Source organism: Schistocerca serialis, chromosome 12, assembly GCF_023864345.2.
Source record: "Schistocerca serialis cubense isolate TAMUIC-IGC-003099 chromosome 12, iqSchSeri2.2, whole genome shotgun sequence".
In the NCBI taxonomy this organism is placed as follows: domain Eukaryota; kingdom Metazoa; phylum Arthropoda; class Insecta; order Orthoptera; family Acrididae; genus Schistocerca; species Schistocerca serialis.
The window spans coordinates 37,407,972-37,429,404 of NC_064649.1; the positions used below are offsets into that span (position 1 = coordinate 37,407,972).

At 45.9% G+C, this 21,433-nt stretch overlaps 1 protein-coding gene across 1 annotated transcript in view; it reads right to left on the reverse strand.

The window, feature by feature from the left end:
- The window catches only part of LOC126428061 (short neuropeptide F), a 586,585-nt gene that overhangs the window by 45,292 nt on the left and 519,860 nt on the right, over positions 1-21,433 (reverse strand). The gene's annotated exons all lie outside the window — the stretch shown is intronic.

The following is a 21,433-nucleotide window of genomic DNA, read 5'->3' on the forward strand; positions in this document are numbered from 1 at the left end:
AAGTCAATTTTCGGTTTGAGGTTACTTGTACAAATATGTAGATGATTGTTTAGCAAACGAAACTAGTAATCAACTGTAAAGTAAGTTTTTTTTGCGATCAAGACAACTAAAAGATTTTTATCAGTTTTTTAAAAAAGAAGTGGTAGATATGTAGACTATTGGTGAAATAGTGCTTGGGGGAATAACATATCTGAGAACCTATACTATATACTCAGACCTTTGTTAGCAGTCTAAGTGTGGTACAGTGTTGAACGCTTTCAGGGATACAGGTATACAGAAAACCTGTTTGATGGCCTTTATCCATGCTTCGTAGGATATCGTGTATGGAAAGGGGGAGCTGGTTTTGGCAAGAGTGATGCTTCACAAATTGTTGCTGATTTATAGACAGGAGATTTTATCTGTCTAGAAAATTCGGTAGCTGCTATTTGCTGTGACAGACAGTTTCCTTGACCAAAAACGGGTTGTCAGTGAAGCTGTCTCAGAGGTCTTGAGTTTGTAAAGAGGTTAATGGATCGGCTCCTTACAGTTTCTTTAAAGGAAGGGATGCTGACGTCTCTAAGGACAAGCGGTGCTCTTCAATAGAAATTTGATGGTCCGTGCCTAAGTATCAGCCCTTAGATAGCTCGACGCTTCCTCGAAAGGACACAGCAGCATTAATGGGGACTGCGGGTGCCCATAACGACGATGGCATCGACGCAGCCCTGTTCAGGCCGGACCGTGAATGGGCCAGGGGTCTGTGTACCAGTAGGTGTTGGCAGCCCTGCACCGCTCTAATAATGTAAAAGCGTGTCACAGCACTGGTCGGGGGTTCCCCAAACTCTGCAAGATTAATTACCCGCTGGAGACAGTAGTGGAGTAAGAGGGGGGGGGAGGCTGAGGGGGGAGAGGGAGGGAGGACATGCCTGCTGAATGTTATCACTGTCCCCCTGCCTCCCCCCTCCCTCACCGCAGCTCGTCCTCCCTGACAACTCCTCCACGTGTGTGCAAAGGACACTGCGGAAGTTGGCTGCCCTGCGTGCGACACGACGACGCGGTGGAAGCGCAAGTTGTTTGTTATCTGAGGTCGCAAGCTATGTCGGTAGATGCCGTATGCCTCGCTTCAAAAGCTATACTCTGTGGACTGAGCTAAAAAGAACACGGTACAGTTTCATTGAATAAAGAACAATGAACACGCTGCAGCTCAATACGAAAATCTCATCTGCAGCACTGACAAACCTGAGCATCACTGGACATTGTTCTAGGACAGGGTTGGTGTCTAAGTTGGTAGCGTTTTTCCAGAAATATAATCAGCACAGCAGAAACTTTAGTGAACAAAAATATGTTCTCCTTCACCATTTACAACAGTCTGACAACGCTGGGATAACTTTTCGATTCTGCGACTGTAGAAATCACGTAGTTTTGAGGCGAAGAACTCGTTCACCCATGTTCGGACCGCATTTTTCATCCGGAAAGGAAGTTCCTTGAAGGTTGTTAGAGAACGGAAACGGTGAAAATCTAAGGGAGTAAGATCAGGTGAATAAGGTGACTACGCAACCCAACTTCTTTTTAGTGTTTCTGGTGTCTGGCACAATGGTTCCCTACCTGGAGGTGGTTACCCACCGAGGGGTGCCTCGATTCTGTTTCAGTAACAAAAATAAATTATTTTCAAAAATCATTACTATTATCACAATATTTTGGAACTCTAACACTGATTATATAATTTATCAATAATTGATTTTCCTCAATTAGTAGCATTAATACGGTGGAGATTACATGTTCCTCATATAGTCCACCCACTATACATATACGTCGTGCTTTGTCCCATACTTAGCTGATGATATAACTTAGGTGCGTACGTAACAAATGCTAAATGTCTCAAGGAAATATCTTCTTTGAGTTTTAGGTAGTACCTGCAGTACTCCAGAAACTGCTTCATTACTCACTTCGAAACAAATGAACGAATCAATTGACATCAAAAATGGCTCTGAGCACTATGCGACTTAACTTCTGAGGTCACCAGTCGCCTAGAACTTAGAACTAATTAAACCTAACTAACCTGAGGACATCACACACATCCATGCCCGAGGCAGGATTCGAACCTGCGACCGTAGCGGTCACGCGGTTCCTGACTGAAGCGCCTTTAACCGCACGGCCAAACCGGCCGGCTAATTGACATCACGACGCAGCAGTAACTACATAAAGGCTATTATAGTGATGTACACAGCTATTATTATTATTATCACTGTTAATGTTACTATTAGTGGGAGGGGTCAGACGCAAAGCATTAACAGTCCGCAGATCATGGTCCCGCGGTCGCGTTCTCGCTTCCCTAGCACTGGGTTCCGGGTTCGATTCCCGGCGGGGTCAGGGATTTTCACCTGCCTCCAGATGACTGGGTGTTTGTGTTGTCCTCATCATTTCATCATTATTCATGAAAGTGGCGAGATTGGACTGAGCAAAGGTCGGGAATTTGTACGGGCGCTGATAAGCGCGCAGCTGCGTGCCCCACAAATCAAAACATCATCAAAGCAGTAAGAGCCTGAAATTTTCCAGTTTCTGCCAGTACAAACGTAAGGAGTGCAGCAATCAACTGATTTACGAACCGTAAGTACAGTGTACACATTTTAACTCGGCTGATTTTAAATGGGGCTGCAGTGTGCAGGTCAAGCAAGTGCCGCTATGGAGAGAGTGTAATGCAGGTGAAGCATGTTTTGTAACAAGTGTCTACCCTCACTGTGGATAGTTAGCTCTCTTTTCTGAGAAGGAGTTGTGGGTAGCTCTTGCGACACACCACGAATTCCTTCGTAATTTATTCTAAGAACCCTCCACACACACACACACATACACACACACACACACACACACACACACACACACACACACGCGCGCGCGCGCGCGCGCGCGCACGCACACACAGCCGGCCGGAGTGGCCGAGCGGTTCTAGGCGCTACAGTCTGGAACCGCGAGACCGCTACGGTCGCAGGTTCGAGCCCTGCCTCGGGCATGGATGTGTGTGATGTCCTTAGGTTAGTTAGGTTTAAGTAGTTCTAAGTTCTAGGGGACTGATGACCTCAGAAGTTAAGTCCCATAGTGCTCAGAGCCATTTGAACCATTTTTTGAACACACACACACACACACACACACAAATATCATTCACGTTTTAAAGATAAGAGTGTTACAAGAAAAGTCTTTCATTCTACAGTTTAGTTAGATGCTAAAGTTGATGATAATGTGGGAGAGGAAGGGGGGTGGGCAACAGACGGCATGGGCGAGGGAGGGTGGGGGTACTAGCTAACGTCTGATAGCTGATTGCACTCAGGGGTAATGGTCTAAGAAAGTTTTGGAACCATTGGTCTAGCTGAATACGGGCAGGCATTATCGTGGAACAGGTTCACTCCAAAAAGTCTTCCTGGTCGACATCCTCCGACAGTGTCTGCAAGATGTCTCAGTTGTTGACAATAAATGTCAGCGCTGATGGATACACCTCGGGGAAGCATTTCGCAGTACACCATGCAATCGCTCTTCTACCAGATGCATGATGTTATCTTTTGCGGATGCGTGCGGACCTTTGCACTTTGGGTTGCTGTTCTGCTTGGGCACAACCATTCTTTTCTTTCCCTTATGTTGGCATAAAGACACCAGTAACGATACAGCATAAGAATGGTCGATATTGTTCATGAACCAATTGATGACGAGCAAGCGGAGATGCACGTACGACGACCCGATGGTTTTTTTAAATTTTGGTTTAGAGCATGCCGTATACACCAGATTTTTGAACCTTTCCCCATCGCATGCAAATGTTGCACGATGATTGAATAATCACAGTTCATCACATCGTCAGTTCTCCAGTACACTGAAGAGAATCATTGTGGGTTAACGTGTGTAAACGACCTTCATCAAACCCTGAAGGTCTTCCTGAACGTGGAGAGTCACTAATGTCAAGGATATCCTCCTTAAAATCCATTTTGTTACCATTCTCTGGTCAGTGGCGTTATCCCCAAGCACGGCACAAATGTTTGTGGCTGCCTCTCTGCTGCCGCCACCCTCTATTGAACTCAAACAGAAGAATAAGTCGGAAATGTTCTTGTTTCTCCATTTGGCGTCCAGAGATCCATTCACTGCCTCCAAATGATAAACTCAAATAGCAACACTGAATTGTACATGTCCGAAAGAACTGATACCCTCTTCATATAGTTAAGGCTATCCGGCCATTGACCTTCTTGTTCTGTGGGCATGCACAAGTATTGCCCGAAGTCTTACGGAACTCGGTAAGATTGACTGCCGTGAGTTCAAATGGATCAAATGGCCCTGAGCACTTGGGGACTTAATTTCTGAGGTCATCAGTCCCCTAGAGCTTAGAACTACTTAAACCTAACTAATCTAAGGACATCACACACATCCATGCCAGATGCAGGATTCGAACCTGCGACCGTAGCGGTCGCGCGGTTCCAGACTGTAGCGCCTAGAACCGCTCGGCCACTCCGGCCGGCTTTGCTGCGAGTAATGAGTGTAATGGGCAGGGGCACTACGAATGCAGTGTGTGGACATTACGTTGGGAATGTGGGTCTCGCAGGGAGCGTGCATGGGATAAGCCCCTGCAGTCGCACTATCCTCTGTGCCCTCAGTGACTCAGACGGATAGAGTCTCTGCCATGTAAGCAGGAGATCCCGAGTTCGAGTACCGGTCGGGTCACACATTTTCATCTCTCCCCATTGGTGTATATCAACGCCTGCCGACAGCGTAGGGGGTTGATTTAATTATCATTTCATTCTAGTGCGCTGCGTGATCACTGATGGTGACTGTACTCTCGGACATGTCCGAAAGAACACTATCTTCATATAAAACATGGTACGTGATGTCTAGAAGCTTTGGAAATGTGGTGCTACAGAAGAATGCTGAAGATCAGACAGGTAGATCACATAACTAATGAGGAGGTATTGAATAGAATTAGGGAGAAGAGAAATTTGTGGCACAACTTGACTAGGAGAAGGAATCGGTTGGTAGGACATGTTCTCAGGCATCAAGGGATCACCAATTTAGTGTTGGACGGCAGCGCGGAGGGTAAAAAGCGTAGAGGGAGACCAAGAGATGAATACACTAATCAGATTCAGAAGGATGTAGGTAGCAGTAGGTACTGGGAGATGAAGAAGCTTGCACAGCATAGAGTAGCATGGAGAGCTGCATCAAACCAGTCTCTGGACTGAAGACCACAACAACAACAACTTCAAATATTTTATTTATGAGACATTACTGAAACTTTAACGCAAAAATTCTCAAAACACGTAACTTGTCCCTCAGCCTTGTTTACCGCTGAAGTCTTCACATGAGGCGATACCATGTGTGATACACTACTGGCCGTTAAAATTGCTACACCACGAAGATGACGTGCTACAGACGCGAAATTTAACCGACAGGAAGAAGATGCTGTGGCACGCAAATGATTAGCTTCTCGGAGCATTCACTCAAGGTTGGCGCCGGTGGCGACACCTACAACGTGATGACATGAGGAAAGTTTCCAACCGATTTCTCATACACAAACAGCAGTAGACAGGCGTTGCCTGGGGAAACGTTGTTGTGATGCCTCGGGTAAGGAGGAGAAATGCGTACCATCACGTTTCCGACTTTGATAAAGGTCGGATTGTAGCCTATCGCGATGGCGGTTTATAGTATCGCGACATTGCTGCTCGCGTTGGTCGAGATCCAGAATATGGAACCGGTGGGTTCAGGAGAGGAATACGGAACGCCGTGCTGGGTCCGAACGGCCTTGTATCACTATCATTCGAGATCATCTTATCCTTTCTGCTGTAACGGATCGTGCAGCCACGTCTCGGTCCCTGAGTCAACAGATGGGGACGTTTCCATGACAACAACCATCTTCACGAACAGTTCGACGACGTTTGCAGCAGCATGGACTATCAGCTCGGAGACCATGGCTGTGGTTACCCTTGACGCTGCATCACAGACAGGAGCGGCTGCGATGGTGTACTCAACGACGAACCTGGGTACACGAATGGCAAAACGTCATTTTTTTCGGATGAATCCAGGTTCTGTTTACAGCATCATGATGGTCGCATCCGTGTTTGGCGACATCGCGGTGAATGCACATTGGAAGCGTGTATTCGTCATCGGCATACTGGCGTATCACCCGACGTGATGGTACGGGGTGTCATTGGTTACACGTCTCGGTCACCTCTTGTTCGCATTGACGGCACTTTGAACAGTGGACGTTACATTTCCGATGTGTTACCACATTCCATCCCTGCGAAACCCTACATTTCACCGAGCGAGGTGGCGCAGTGGTTAGACACTGGACTCGCATTCGGAAGGACGACGGTTCAATCACGCGTCCGGCCATCCTGATTTAGGTTTTCCGTGATTTCCCTAAATCACTCCAGGCAAATGCCGGAATGGTTCCTTTGAAAGGGCACGGCCGACTTCCTTCCCCATCCTTTCCTAATCCGATGAGACCGATGACCACGCTGTCTGGTCTCCTTCCCCAAACCAACCAACCAACCAACCCTACATTTCAACAGGATAATGCACGAACGTATGTTGCAGGTCGTGTACGGGCCTTTCTGGATACAGAAAATGTTCGACTGCTGCCTTGGCCAGCACATTCTCTAGATCTCTCACCAACTGAAAACGTCTGGTCAATGGCGGTCGAGCAACTGGCCCGTCACAATACGCCAGTCACTACTCTTGATGAACTGTGGTATCGTGTTGAAGCTGCATGGGCAGCTGTACCTGTACACGCCATCCAAGCTCTGTTTGACTCAATGCCCAGGCGTAACAAGGCCGCTATTACGGCCAGAGTTGGTTGTTCCTGGTCCTGATTTCTCAGGGTCTATGCACCTAAATTGCGTGAAAATGTATTCACATGTCAGTTCTAGTATAATATATTTGTCCAATGAATACCCGTTTATCATCTGCATGTCTTCTTGGTGTAGCAATTTTAATGGCCAGTAGTGTAGTCTGCTGGCTGATAATCGAGTATCACGTAGCTGGACTAGACGTGGGGGGCATTCCTCTCACAAAACATTTCAGCTGAACTTAATAACTGTAACTCTGGACTCTGCGTGTGCGTGTGTGTGTGTGTGTGTGTATGTGCTAGCGCTCGCGCTACGGATGCGTGTCATGCATTTGGAGGTCGCCGCTGACAGTCTAGGTCTGGAGGGCCTGCAGGTCCTCAGCTGAGCTGCGTACGTGCCGAAGTGGGGTGGGGTGAGGCGCGGTAAGAAGGCGCTCTGACACGTCATCAGCGCCACAATGGCGCCCCATCGGCTGTCCCTCCTATAATTACTGGAGCGCGTCTGTCTGCGGCTGTCAGGGGGAGCAGACGAGCTGTCCGTGTATGTGTGTGTGAGGCTACCCCACACACGAGAGCAGGCTGTGCGGAACAGTCGCTGAGGAAAGGACATGCACGCTCAAAGGAATTCACTTTCTCACATGGTAACCAATTCCTGAACACTCACTGCCAAGAGGAATGAGGTAGATTGCAGGGCTTGGGCGAAATACATGATTACAGTGTTGGAAACGCTTGTACACTGGTGTGAAGAACTTAAGGACGAAAGTGACTTTCGCGTCATGTGTCACTGCCAAGTCGCTTGTAAGTAGGCTGTTTAGCTTTTTATGTTGGTAACGCCACGTAGCGCTCTGTATGAAAATCACTGCCTGTGCTGTGTGTAGTCTGTGGCTGGTTTGCATTGTTGGAATATTCGCTATTGTAGTGCTGGGCAGTTGGATGTGAACAGCGCGTAGCGTTGCGCAGTTGGAGGTGAGCCGCCCGCAATGGTGAATGTGGGGAAAGAGATGGCAGAATTTTGAGAGTGGACGATCTGGACGTGTGTCCATCAGAAAGAGTTAATTTGTAATACTGTATATCATGAACTGATATATATATATATATATATATATATATATATATATATATATATATATATAAAACGACTTTGAATATTATTAAGGTAAATATATTGTTTGTTTTCTATCAAAATCTTTCATTTGCTAACTATGCCTACCAATAGTTAGTGCCTTCAGTAGTTAGAATCTTTTATTTAGCTGGCAGTATTGGCGCTCGCTGTATTGCAGTAGTTCGAGTAATGAAGATTTTTGTGAGGTAAGTGATTCATGAAAGGTATAGGTTATTGTTAGTCAGGGCCATTCTTTTGTAGGGATTATTAAAAGTGTCAGATTGCGTTGCGCTAAAAATATTGTGTGTCAGTTTAGTCATGATCAAAATAAGTAAAGAGAGAAATGTCTGAGTACGTTCACTTCTGCTCAGCTGTTTGAAAATCAGCTGATAAACTGAAATGTGCTGATAAACCTCTTACGTTATTTGATTTTCAAACAGCTGAGCAGAACTGAACGTACTCAGATATTTCTCTCTTTACTTATTCTGATCAACACTAAACTGACACACAATACTTTTAGCGCAACGCAATCTGAGTTTCAATAATCCCTACAAAAGAATGGCCCTGACTAACAATAACCTACACCTTTCATGCGTCACTCACCTCACAAATATCTTCGTTACTCGAACTACTGCAATACAGCGAGGGCCAAAGCTGCCATCTAAATAAAAGATTCTAACTACTGAAGGCACTCACTACTGATAGGCATAGTTAGCAAATGAAAGATTTTGATAGAGAACAAACAATGTATTTACCTTAATAGTGTTCAAAAGTCATAATGTATATATCAGTTCATGACATCTAGTCTTACAAATTTCCGTTTTCTGACGGACACACATCTAGGTCGTCCGCTCTCAAAACTCTGCCATCTCTCTCCCCACATCCACCACTGCTGGCGGCTCACCTGCAACTGCGCAACGCTACGCGCTGTTCACATCCAACTTCCCAACACTACAATAGTGAAAATTCCAACAATGCAAACCTAGCACAGACTGCAGACAGCAAAGTCAGTGATTTTCATACAGAGCGCTACGTGGCGTTACCAACATAAAAACCTGAACAGCCTACTTACACGCTGAAACAGACCATAGATAGAAAGAACTACTACAGTGCACTACAGTACAGTACAGTGCAGAAGGCAACTGGAAGAAATAGGCAGTGAGACGAACAGAAATGACACTTTTATTAAAAGGCAATCTAATCCAATGTACCACTATGTGATGTAACGAGGCCCACTCCTTATGAAGAAGATCTTTTTAGAAATATCGAAACCAAGGTCAAGAGCTAGTAAACCTTTGTTTCGCAACTGGTTGGCTGGTTTTTCAACCTCTTCAGATTTATACAGTTGCTGATTCGCAAACATGTTTAAGTTTTTCACACTAATGCGTCCACACTTCACCATTATGACGGCTCCAACACTACTGGAGACACTTTCGATGAGGTATCTGAATGTGTGTTGAGAAATGGCAGCTTCCTCAAGCGCTGTGGTGGAGAAGTTAGCGCTGTTGGATGACGGGGTGTGAAACGATGTTTGCATTCTACTCCTCCCAGAGGTGTTCCACTGGGTTTGGGTTGAGGCCGTGGGAGCATCAGTGCATTTTAGGAGTGCTCTTGTCAACAAACCATTGCCTCACAGATGCTGCTTTTATGACAGGGTGCATTGTCGTGCTGAAACAAGCGTCACCTCCAAACTAGTCCTCTCCTGTACGCAGTACACAAAGTCTTCATATCGCTCCCCATTTAGCGTTTTCTTAAGTGCAATAAGGAAACCACACACTAATCAAGAAAAACACCGCCTTACCGTAACACCAAATCCTCTGCACTCACTGCTGGTTTTACATACGATGGCAGGGAATATTTTCCAGGCATTCCCACAAACCCAGACGCTTCCATCGGATTGCCGCAAGATATCGCGTGATTTATCGCTCCGAATCACTCTCATCCAGACATCCGGCGTCCAGTGCTCCGTGGACAGTAATGTTGTGAGCGAATACCGACGGTGGGCAAGGAGGTCGCAGGTAGGCGGGTGATCAGGGAGCGCTGTCTGGAGCCAGGGAGGGGAGAGCCGGCGCTTTTGTGCTCCCAGATTGGCGCTGCCTGCGCCCAGCTCCGCGCAAACAATGCCACCGCCTGGGGCCACGGCTGGCCGCTGCCTGCTCCGCTACAACTCCACCCTAACTGCCGCACTCCACACTCCGACTGCGCGCTCCGCCGCCCCTGCACAAATTCCGCCTCCACTCGCGTCAATCCTTCTATCTGTGCTCTTTCGGCTAACATGCTAATACATTTTCTACTTCAGTGCCAGTATCGTGTTTGCTGGTTAACAAACCTCACACAGTGGTTGCAGATTCTCGAGCAGGGTATCTAATTGTGGCTGGTTGAAACGTCCTGGCAGATTAAAACTGTGTGTCGGACCGAGACTCGAACTCGAGACCTTAGCCTTTCGCAGGCAAGTGTTGTGCCATCTGAGCTACCCAAGCACGACTCACGCCCCGTCCTAACAGGTTTGCTTCCGCCAGTACCTCGTCTTCTACCTTCCAAACTTTTACAGAAGCTTTCCTGCGAACCTTGCAGGATTAGCACTGCTGAAAGAAAGGATATTGCGGATATATGGCTTAGCCACAGCGTGGGGGATGTTTCCAGAACGAGATTTTCACTCCGCAGCAGAGTGTGTGCAGATATGAAACTTCCTGGAAGATTAAAACTGTGTGCCAGACCGAGACTCGAACTCGGGACCTTAGCCTTTCGCGGGCAAGTACTCTACCATCTGAGCTACCCAAGCACGACTCACGCCCCGTCCTCACAGCTTTACTTCCGCCAGTACCTCGTCTCCTACCTTCCAAACTTTTACAGAAGCTTTCCTGCGAACCAGATGGTAGAGCACTTGCCCGCGAAAAGCAAAGGTTTCGAGTTCGAGTCTCGGTCCGGCACACAGTATCAATATGCCAGGAAGTTTCATATCAACGCACACTCCGCTGCAGAGTGAACATCTCATTCTGGAAACGTCACCCAGCCTGTGGCTAAGTCATGTCTCCGCAATATCCTGTCTTTCAGGAGTGCTAGTCCTACAAGGTTCGCAGGAGAGCTTCTGTAAAAGTTTGGAAGGTAGGAGACGAGGTACTGACGGAAGTAAAGCTGTGAGGACAGGGCGTGAGTCGTGCTTGGGTAGCTCAGATGGTAGAGCACTTGCCCACGAAAGGCAAAGGTCCCGAGTTCCAGTCTCGGTCCGGCATACAGTTTTAATCTGCCAGGAAGTTTCATATCAGCACACACTCCGTTACAGAGTGAAAATCTCATTCTAGTGGCTGGTTGATTTGGAGGAGGTGATCAAACAGCAAGATCATCAGTCTCATATCTATTAGTGGCATCACTCCCTAAGAAAGACAGGCTGTTAGTTTAAACGAGTACTTCTGGCGAGTTTTGCGAGCGGACGCTCTGAAGCACACATTTTTATCTACACTAACAGAAAAAAGAATCGAAGCACCGAGAAGGAGTTGTGTGATATAAATGAAAGTCGGTAGTCCTGTTTCTATATCTGAAAGACAATGCCTATTCAAATTTCGCGCCAGTCGCATAAGTGTGGCGCTACTTGCATCTCTGTGAGGTTGCAAATCTGGTTTGCTTTAAATACACTCTTTGACGTTCGTGAGCGTTAGTTACCTCTGAGATTTGACGTGGTGAGCTGATGTTAGTCAATAATGTCTTTAAGGCAACAAAGATGCCAATATCAACACCTCACTAAGATTGAACACGGTCGTGTAATATGGCTTGTAGAAGCTAGATGTTCCTATTATAATATTGCGGAAAGACTTAGTAGGAATGTAGTCACGAGAATGTAAGGAAGACTATGTATCGGACGGGCACGAGGCACTACCGAGAAGAAAGACAGTAGTGTATGGCATTTTAATGTCCCTACGTAATGTAATATGATTGTAATATCCCAGCTGCGAGTACCAGCGATGATGCGCTAGCGTAATTTGATACGACAACGCTCTTTGCTCTGACGACAACGCTCTTTTCTGAAAAAAAGAGGAGCATCTACGTTTTCTTGTAATTGTTGGAGATAAAAAATGCCGATTGGACATTGTGCCTTTTTGAGGTCAGATAAGTTTGCATATAGAAGTAATGTGAAGTGCAAAGGTCAACATGTAATCGCAATTATGATGCATTAAAACTGAATTTAGTAAAAAAGAGGTAAATATCTTTACTAACATTTATTTGATGTTGTATCCTCCGGCCTTCGTAAAAACTGTTAGTGTGTTTAGCAACACAGCGTTTAGTGATTTCTTCGCGAATTGACGTTACTGGGCGAATCTGCTACTATCACGGTCCGAACGACGCGCAATATTTTGTCGTCAGCTTGTATGTTCAAGACTTTCCCTAAGCGACCAGTTTGTTAGTCAGAAGATATCATACGGCCACTGTTGTCCAACCTTATCGTTCTGAAAGTGCTTCCAGAAAAGAAAATCTTACTGCGACTCCTATGGGAGATGGCGTCTTCATTGTGAGTTGTAGCAGTTTTCTCCGACTTTGCCTGGCGTTCTCTGAGAACCGGAGGAGCAGAAACCTCCGACCGCCAACTCTTCCTGTACCTAACCCGTTCTCTCCTTACACCAGTCACGAAGAAAAAACACATTCATTTACCATCAAATTTTTTCACAGATTGTTTATATTAGATTGGTAAAAATTTTATAATGTATGCATCTAGGCAAAAAACTCGAAAGAGAGTTTTTTGAAGCAGTACCTGTCTCAACTGCGTCAAAGACAAAAGTCAAAGAGCAAGTGAATTAATTAATCATTTTTGTTTTTACGTAGCCGTTTCATTTCACTCTGTCGCATCATATTGCATCTACAGCAGCAATCTGAGCAGTTGGTGGCATTACAGAGACACGACGTACTGTTAAAATGACGAACTTGTATGTCGTTGTCATCACTGTTAAATACATTCGTGACGAATGTATTTAACTGTATTGACAACGACATACAAATGTGTCAGCTTACATTACGTTGACATGGCTTAAAGACATAATATCACTTGATAATGGCCTAAGGCAGAAAGAGCAATAGTGTAACAAAAACTTATAACAGTCACTGGCGTGAATCCCAGCTACAACAAGTTTATGTCATTACTTACTTATTTATTTTTGTATTAGCGTGTATTTGAACTTCCGCGCTTCCTGTGCAACCGTAGCAAGCACGGGTGCTCAAGTGAAAAAATGTGAAAGCTCGGACACTGGAAAATTCCGCTCCTTGACCGGTGCTACCCTGTATCTTAAACGGTCTGCTTAGTTTCAAAAATACCTCCCACAATCCGCCCACGCGTTGAAAACTCTGGACTGGCGTAACAGTGCTTGCTCGAAGTATTTCGAAAGTTCGTGAAACTGAAAGCTTCCGCGCCCCTAAGTAACTACCCTGAGCGATAAATCCTGACGCCCACTTCTCGGTTTGATATGGTGTTCCAGAAACAGCTGGAGGAGAGACTGTCAGGGAGAAGTTAAACAGATAGGTGTGTGTGTGTGTGTGTGTGGGTGTGGGTGGGTGTGTGTGTGGGTGGGTAAGAGTGTCAGCGATAGGCAACACGCGATCTTGTGACGAACAGTGGAGTACCAGCGTTTCTGCAGGGAGTCTCAGCAAGCAACTATTTCTGTCACAGCGTCGGGAATTTTTCTACCACTATCTCTGCCCCCCACCTAAACTATTCCGACATTACGACGCCAGCCTCACTGGCCAGATTCGCAGCAAGAATAACAAAGGGTGGCGCATCTAGGGAGCAAGTACACTGCCCGAAATAGTAAGTATTGTGTCACGAACGCTACCCAGTTGGTAACCTAGTATTTACATACCTATGGGATATGTTGATTAAAGTTTCATCGAGATGCAAGCTTATTTTCGATACTACACAGAAGGAGCCATTCCTTGACCTGAAGAACGGCGCGATTACGTGCTGGCTATTGGACATGTCTAAAGCAACCCGCACACGATCAAACAATCTGTCAAATTCGTTAGGTTTGTCAAATACACTACTGGCCATTATAATTGATACACCACGAAGAAATGCAGATGATAAACGGATATTCATAGGACAAATATATTAGCCTAGACGTGACATGTGATTACATTTGCACGCAGTTTGGGTGCATAGATCCTGAGAAATCAGTACCCAGGACAAACACCTCTGGCCGTAATAACGGCCTCGATACGCCTGGGCATTGAGTCAAACAGAGCTTGGATGGCGTGTACAGGTACAGCTGCCCATGCAGCTTCAACACGATACCACAGTCCATCAAGAGTAGTGACTGGCGTATTGTGACGAACCAGTTGCTCGGCCACCATTGACCAGACGTTCTCAATTGGTGAGAGATCTGGAGAATGTGCTGGCCAGGGCAGCAGTCGAACATTTTCTGTATCCAGAAAGGCCCGTACAGGACCTGCAACATGCGGTCGTGCATTATCCTGCTGAAATGTAGGGTTTCGCAGGGATCGAATGAAGGGTAGAGCCACGGGTCGTAACACATCTTAAATGCAACGTCCACTGTTCAAAGTATCGTCAATGCGAACAAGAGGTGACCGAGACGTGTAACCGATGGCACCCCATGCCATCACGCCGGGTGATACGCCAGTATGGTGATGACGAATACACGCTTACAATGTGCGTTCACCGCGATGTCACCAAACACGGACGCGACCATCATGATGCTGTAAACAGAACCTGGATTCATCCGAAAAAAAATGACGTTTTGCCATTCGTGCACCCAGGTTCGTCGTTGAGTACACCATCGCAGGGGCTCCTGCCTGTGATGCAGCGCTAAGGGTAATCGCAGCCATGGTCTCCAAGCTGATAGTCCATGCTGCTGCAAACGTCGTCGAACTGTTCGTGCAGATGGTTGTTGTCTTGCAAACGTCCCCATCTGTTGAGTCAGGGATCGAGAAGTGGCTGCACGATCCGTTACAGCCATGCATCGAGTCGATCATACAGATGGCGAATACCATCCTTGGATACGTTACGCCACGCCTGCTAGACGTGCACGTTATTGGTTGACGAGTTTCACGAGTCACTTCTCGTCCCACCGTATCTCACACGTGCCCGACGGGAGAAAAGGCCGGAGATCGTGCTGGTCAGGGATGTTTCTATACTGTCTTGTAGGGGACGACGAGTTACATGGGCTGTATGTGAGCGTTATTCTGTTGGAACAACACATCACCTTCCTGTTGCAAGAACGGAAAAAAGAGCATGGCCGTAGCCCCACTGCTAATAACCGGTTCGTGTCGACGGATCTGGTCTCCCAAGCCCTCTTACCTGTGCTGTGGTAGCTGGACGATATGTCACTGCTGCCTTTAAAATACGTCGATCCTGGCGGGCGTCTGTGCTGAGTGGAGGTCCAGAACCTCGTCTGCGGGTGTAAGAGTGTTCACGTGATCAGTGATACCAGCACCGTTGCACAACCAAACCGACACGTCCAACCTGTGTGGCATTTCTCCGGAAGGAGCATCCCGCCACTCCGAAGGCCACAGTTTGCCCCTTTCAAACCCGCTGAAGGAAGCACGTGTGCCTCTCTATGGCTTGACTGCCTGCTTGCTCCGCACGGGTTTGCTGCCGGGTGACGTCGTCGAACACCCTGCCATTCTCAAGGCACAAATGCAAGGAACAAGAAATGTGCAAGCAAATTTAATACCTCGGTTCACAGAGGAGAAACAAGGAAGACACCACACACAGAAAAAGTGTCAACACAACCAAAGATAACCAACATCAGAAATATCGATAGTTGCTATTAATCAACAGGTGAGGTAGCACTAATTCTGTCCCTCTGTTTTTGATGAGAGACAGGGCCGGATTCCAAGCAGTATTTAAACAAAATGCACCATCTCTGCTTATAAGGTTACTTGATAGTTTGATTTCAACAGGCCGGCCGAAGTGGCCGTGCGGTTAAAGGCGCTGCAGCCTGGAACCGCAAGACCGCTACGGTCGCAGGTTCGAATCCTGCCTCGGGCATGGATGTTTGTGATGTCCTTAGGTTAGTTAGGTTTAACTAGTTCTAAGTTCTAGGGGACTAATGACCTCAGCAGTTGAGTCCCATAGTGCTCAGAGCCATTTGAGCCATTTGATTTCAACAGCTTCCTTAATAACACTATCCCAATAGCTGGACGTGATGCAGAACATTGCCTTGACACCGGTCATCCTATGGAATACAACAACACGGAGATTCTGGGTTATACGTCCAGCTGATGCAGAACATTGCCTTGACACCGGTCATCCTATGGAATACAACAACATGGAGATTCTGGCTTGTACGTCCAGCTATTGGGATAGTGTTATTAAGGAAGCTGTTGAAATCAAACTATCAAGTAACCTTATAAACAGAGATGGTGCATTTTGTTTAAATACTGCTTGGAATCCGGCCCTGTCTCTCATCAAAAAACAGAGGGACAGAATTAGTGCTACCTCACCTGTTGATTAATAGCAACTATCGATATTTCTGATGATGGTTATCTTTGGTTGTGTTGACACCTTTTCTGTGTGTGGTGTCTTCCTTGTTTCTCCTCTGTGAACCGAGGTATTAAACTTGCTTGCACATTTCTTCTTCCTTGCATTTGTGCCTTGAGAATGGTAAGGTGTGCTCCTGTCGAAATATCGGCGGTGGTCGACGACGTCACCCGGCAGCAAACCCGTAAGTTATTTGAATCTACAATTCGCCGGAAAAAGTTAAGGTCTCACAGCACTAATAATGTTATTGTTTTCCAAACGCTTGACCATCCGGAGTGCCCACTTCTGTCACCTGCCCTGCATATAAATTTGTACGAAGTCGGTGACGACGATTGTGTCCCCTCGACAGTAATGTGGAATGGTGACGGACACACGCATCCCGGCAGCTGGCCTCAAGCGCAGGCAGCGTCAACGGACGAGCGCTTTGCTCCCACAGAGCAATAAGCAGGAGACAAAGGCGGCAGCCGTGACGTCACGGGTCGCCGTAAGAGAGCTGGAGGCAGCAGGGGACCAGTCGCGCGGGCGAGTTAGCCGATATGGTCGCCGTCGGGACGTGCCGCGGCGCCAGATGAGGGAATCCGCAGCGGCGAGGTGGCGGGAATTAGCTGGCTGCTCCAGATATTGGAGCGGAGGTTGGGGCCACACCGAGGATTCGCCCCTCGGAATAGGTGGGCAGTCTTAACAGCAGCGCTGACTCGCGCGCCTGCAAGTTGCTGAGCAGCCGTACAGTAACGCACGCGCGAGGCAGGATTCGAAACTCTACACATAACGCTACTGGCGAAAGCCGCCGCCGTCTAGGCCGAGCCGAGCCAGAGGCGCTATTTGTGATGTCAACGCCAGACACCACACTTGCTAGGTGGTAGCCTTTTAAATCGGCCGCGGTCCGCTAGTATACGACGGATCCGCGTGTCGCCACTGTCAGTAATTGCAGACCGAGCGCCGCCACACGGCAGGTCTAGAGAGACTTACTAGCACTCGCCCCAGTTGTACAGCCGACTTTGCTAGGAAAGGTTCACTGAGAATCACGCTCTCAATTGCCGAGACGATAGTTAGCATAGCCTTCAGCTAAGTCAATTGCTACGACCTAGCAAGGCGCCATTTATCCTTTGCTATGTATCTAATGAAGCATGTACAGTAACAAGACCAATGTTCACCAATTGTGGATTAAAGTTAAGTATTCCAGCAGCTACGTACTTTTCTTTATAGCATTCATTACGTATCCTGTTTCAGACCTCACGCCAGCCTGCGTGAGTTTAAGCGCGTGCCTTTCGGTTACCCGTCACTGTGGATTGGCTGTCTTGCCAGTCCAGAACACTATTATTACGCACTCCGACCACCGGTTTGATACAGTTGTCAAAGTTCGTCCATCACGCGAATGTCCTTTCATCTCTGCACAGCTATCGCAGGCAACATCCTTTCGAACCTGCTTAAACCCTTAAATATACGATTTTTTTAGTTTAAGAAATAAATTTTGGAGTCTTTACACTGAGGTGATGTCAAACGAAAATAGCATAATTCCAATGAACCACATTTTGGTAGCTTTAGCCACCAATATACCTTCAAACACATCGTACAAAAAATTATGTGCCTCTGAGACATCTTTAATGCATTGTGTGTGTACATAGTTCCGCGTAGTCAGCGCGTACACAACTTTCCACTAGAGCGCGCCCCACTAAGCACAACAGCGCAGGCGCAGCACTCGTCCGTCTCCGCACTACGAGATGCCGCTGCCTCAGAGACGGACCAAATTCTGCTTCCGCCGATCCGCGTACTAATATGTAACGCAGCCAATGAGATTGCTGCTAACGTAGAACCTTTTCTCCTCGCGGATCACACTCGCGCAGTGATACCTGAATGCGCGAGGTATTATGACAAGTGTACAGACCTCCGATTAGTCAGTCTGCATGTGTCTGCACCAGTCTGTACCAGTCTGCATTAGTCTGTACCAGTCTATGTTTCAGTCTGCACCTAATAAGATTACCATATTCCTGTACATAGCCATGAAGATAAATATATAGACACTTTTGTCATGTATCAGAGATATGTGAGAATAAGATTAACGTACCAAGACCAAAGGAACTTCAGATTGACAATTGTAAATAGCATCCAAAATCAAGTTACGTAATGTTTATTCTTGTTACTATTTTAATAAATGTGTGTGTGAAAATTAATCAAGTTCTGTTTAAAGTTGGTCACTGTCAATCTGCTACTCTGAGCGTGCAAGTGGCATTTCTATCGTCTGACCTAACGGCAGAAGATAAACACGCCACGACAAGACCACGAGACATTTCGCTGACACTCGCCTACTTTGTTAGAGCGACAAGTCAAATAATCTGATGGTGTGTGTACCGAAGGTCTTACAGTACGCACACCACACATTGCTTCAATTAAACTACATGTTTTCATAGCATCTAAGATTGCACACTGTCCTCTCAAAAAGTCCTGAGACTGGTTTTGTTCCCGGCATACAAGCGACGTCAGTGCAGTAATTACAGTGGCAGCTGGAGCTAACCGACGTGCATTACACGAGTCACGTGTGAGTGGGCAGTGTTAAATAGTGGACGTACGACAGTAGTGTGTCAACCTTGTACCGCAAATCGCACTGGACCAAAGAACTGGACGTCTCTAAATGAAGTGTTCAAGACATTCGCGAGGATGTTCAGAAGAAGAGAAAAGTATGTACAAAATTTGTTCTGCACATCTTGACTCCGGAACAAAAACGACGACTCATGTATGAAATTAAAAAAACGCGACAATTCTTTTCTGGGAAAAAATCATTCCGGATGACGAGTGTTATCAATACGATCTTACCATAAAACTACAAAGCATACAATGAGTTTCTGGTGATTCTCTAAGACGGAAGAAGCTGCAAATGTGTTGCATGATTTGAACAACATCCCAAAAGAACGATTTTTCTGACATTTGCATACGGTTGTTTGAAAGTTCTGTGCGTTGTACTGAAGTGTGGAAGACCAAGCACAAAATTTTCTCTATTTTTTTTTTTAATTAATCTAGTCTCGAAACTTTTTGGACTGATGGCCCATATGAGAACCAGTAAAAACGGCACTTTACATTACACAAATACGTATGTAAATTACTATGGTCACGTTAAACTATTACCTCTATTCCAAGTTAAAATAATTCGAAACTTTCTTCATAACTGGTGGGAAAATAATTTTTTTTGTGATAAAATCAACAAGCATGATGAGTCACATGAGGGGATTTAAATGTGTACCAGAACTTCAGACATGTACCTTGAAGAATTAAAAGGAATGCCGCGCAACTTTACTCATTTTTTCGAAGTGATAAAACATTATGACCACCTGGCATTTTTCTAAAGAAACATTTCTTATTGTAGACTGGCTATTAGCAATGGCTATGCTCGTATATCAGTCGTTTTGTTATGATGAGTATTGGTAAGATATTGTATGCGCAATAATGTCAGCTTCCCTCACATGTCTGCCTGCTTTGGCACGCATAGTCTGTGATGTGTGCCCCGCCTCCCCCCCCCCCCCTCCACCCCCCTCAAAAGCGGTCCCAACGCATGATGCATTAGCAGGCACCAACTCGCTTGTCAGTAGTGCATCCAGAGGAGCAAGGACGAGAGTACGCATCTATGCTTTGTGCTACTGAATTGGATACACATTATACACCGTGCACATAGTGCAGCAAATAGTATGGAAGTATGGAGGAAACACACTGAAAATTGTATAAACTTTTTAATCGTTACTTTGAATAGCACATATAAACCAATAACAGCCTTTTGACATGTGTGACAAAGATCAAAAGTCAAAGACTAAATAGATATTTTCGAAAGTCCATATTTTTACGTAATTCGTGTAACATCTTCAAATCAATAAGTATCTTGTACTACACACTTTCTAAAGTAGCGTATGTTCTAGATCATTTCCATAGCATTTCTTATCGAAATCGTCTCAGCAGGTTAGTCGTGAAAACTTAACAGACAGAGTTACTTTCGCACTTATAGTAGCAATGTGGATAAAATTTTCAATTACGATGTCTTTTTTTCGGATTATTCGAGTTAGATGAAATGAAACCTACACGGTGCCTCAAGATATCTCAAGTTAACTGCGAAAACACCACGAAAATTTGTCTAGTAGTTTTGATGAAGCGTGATGAAACACACAAACGGACGGAGATGACAGATTTAATGTTAGTATGGAAGATATTTTTAATTCAAGCAGAAATGATCTTTCCATTTGACTACTTTTAAATCTCAAGTGTTTTGCTTTTTTTGTAAATATTGGACCATCGAAAGTAGGACTTCATCCACATGTGCAGAATCTGAGTTGAGCTTCGCGTGATTGTGTTTTTGGTATCCACCTTGTGTATCTCGAGAATGTGTTTTCGTTGCAGGCGAGACATTGTGAAGATTCCTACTGAGTTACATGGTATCCGCAGTCTAGTGCAAAGGCTGAAGTGTTACGTGGCGAGGTGTTAAGGGGAGTTGGGGGAGGAAATGAGAGGCATGCACGTGCATACTGATGACAGACGCTGAGAGAGCTGACGAGTCGGCAACAACCGCGGACTGGCGTGACTCACGCCTCGTTACGCCCGAGAGTGGCTGAAGATGTGCTGTACGTGACGAAACGCTTGTTTACGTGGGATGTGCGAGTTGGCGTAAGTGAATGTCAGTGCGACCTGATACAATCCCAGAGAGCTTCTGAGAAGTAGTTGATGATGAATCCCAAGGGACTGCAATAGCACTAATACTATTTAGATTTTCTGCTCTTGCATTTGCCGTGTTTTCAGTTAAAATTGTTGGTTACAAGGGCCTCCTGCTATGACAAACGCTTTTTTTCCATGTGATCCATAGCCCACAAGCACCCAAGTAAAATAGAGAAAATAGAGACAGGTTTTAAAATATTAATATCCAACCATAGCCTGCACCATAACCTAGCAACAGAAGAAAACGTCCACACACAGAAGACAATGGCAGAAAGAAAACAGGTTATAAATGAATACGTACACTAAGAAAAGCGTACTATTTAAAACCTTAACCAGGAAACACAGTTGTGGGGATCGTTTTCAGTACCTCTGA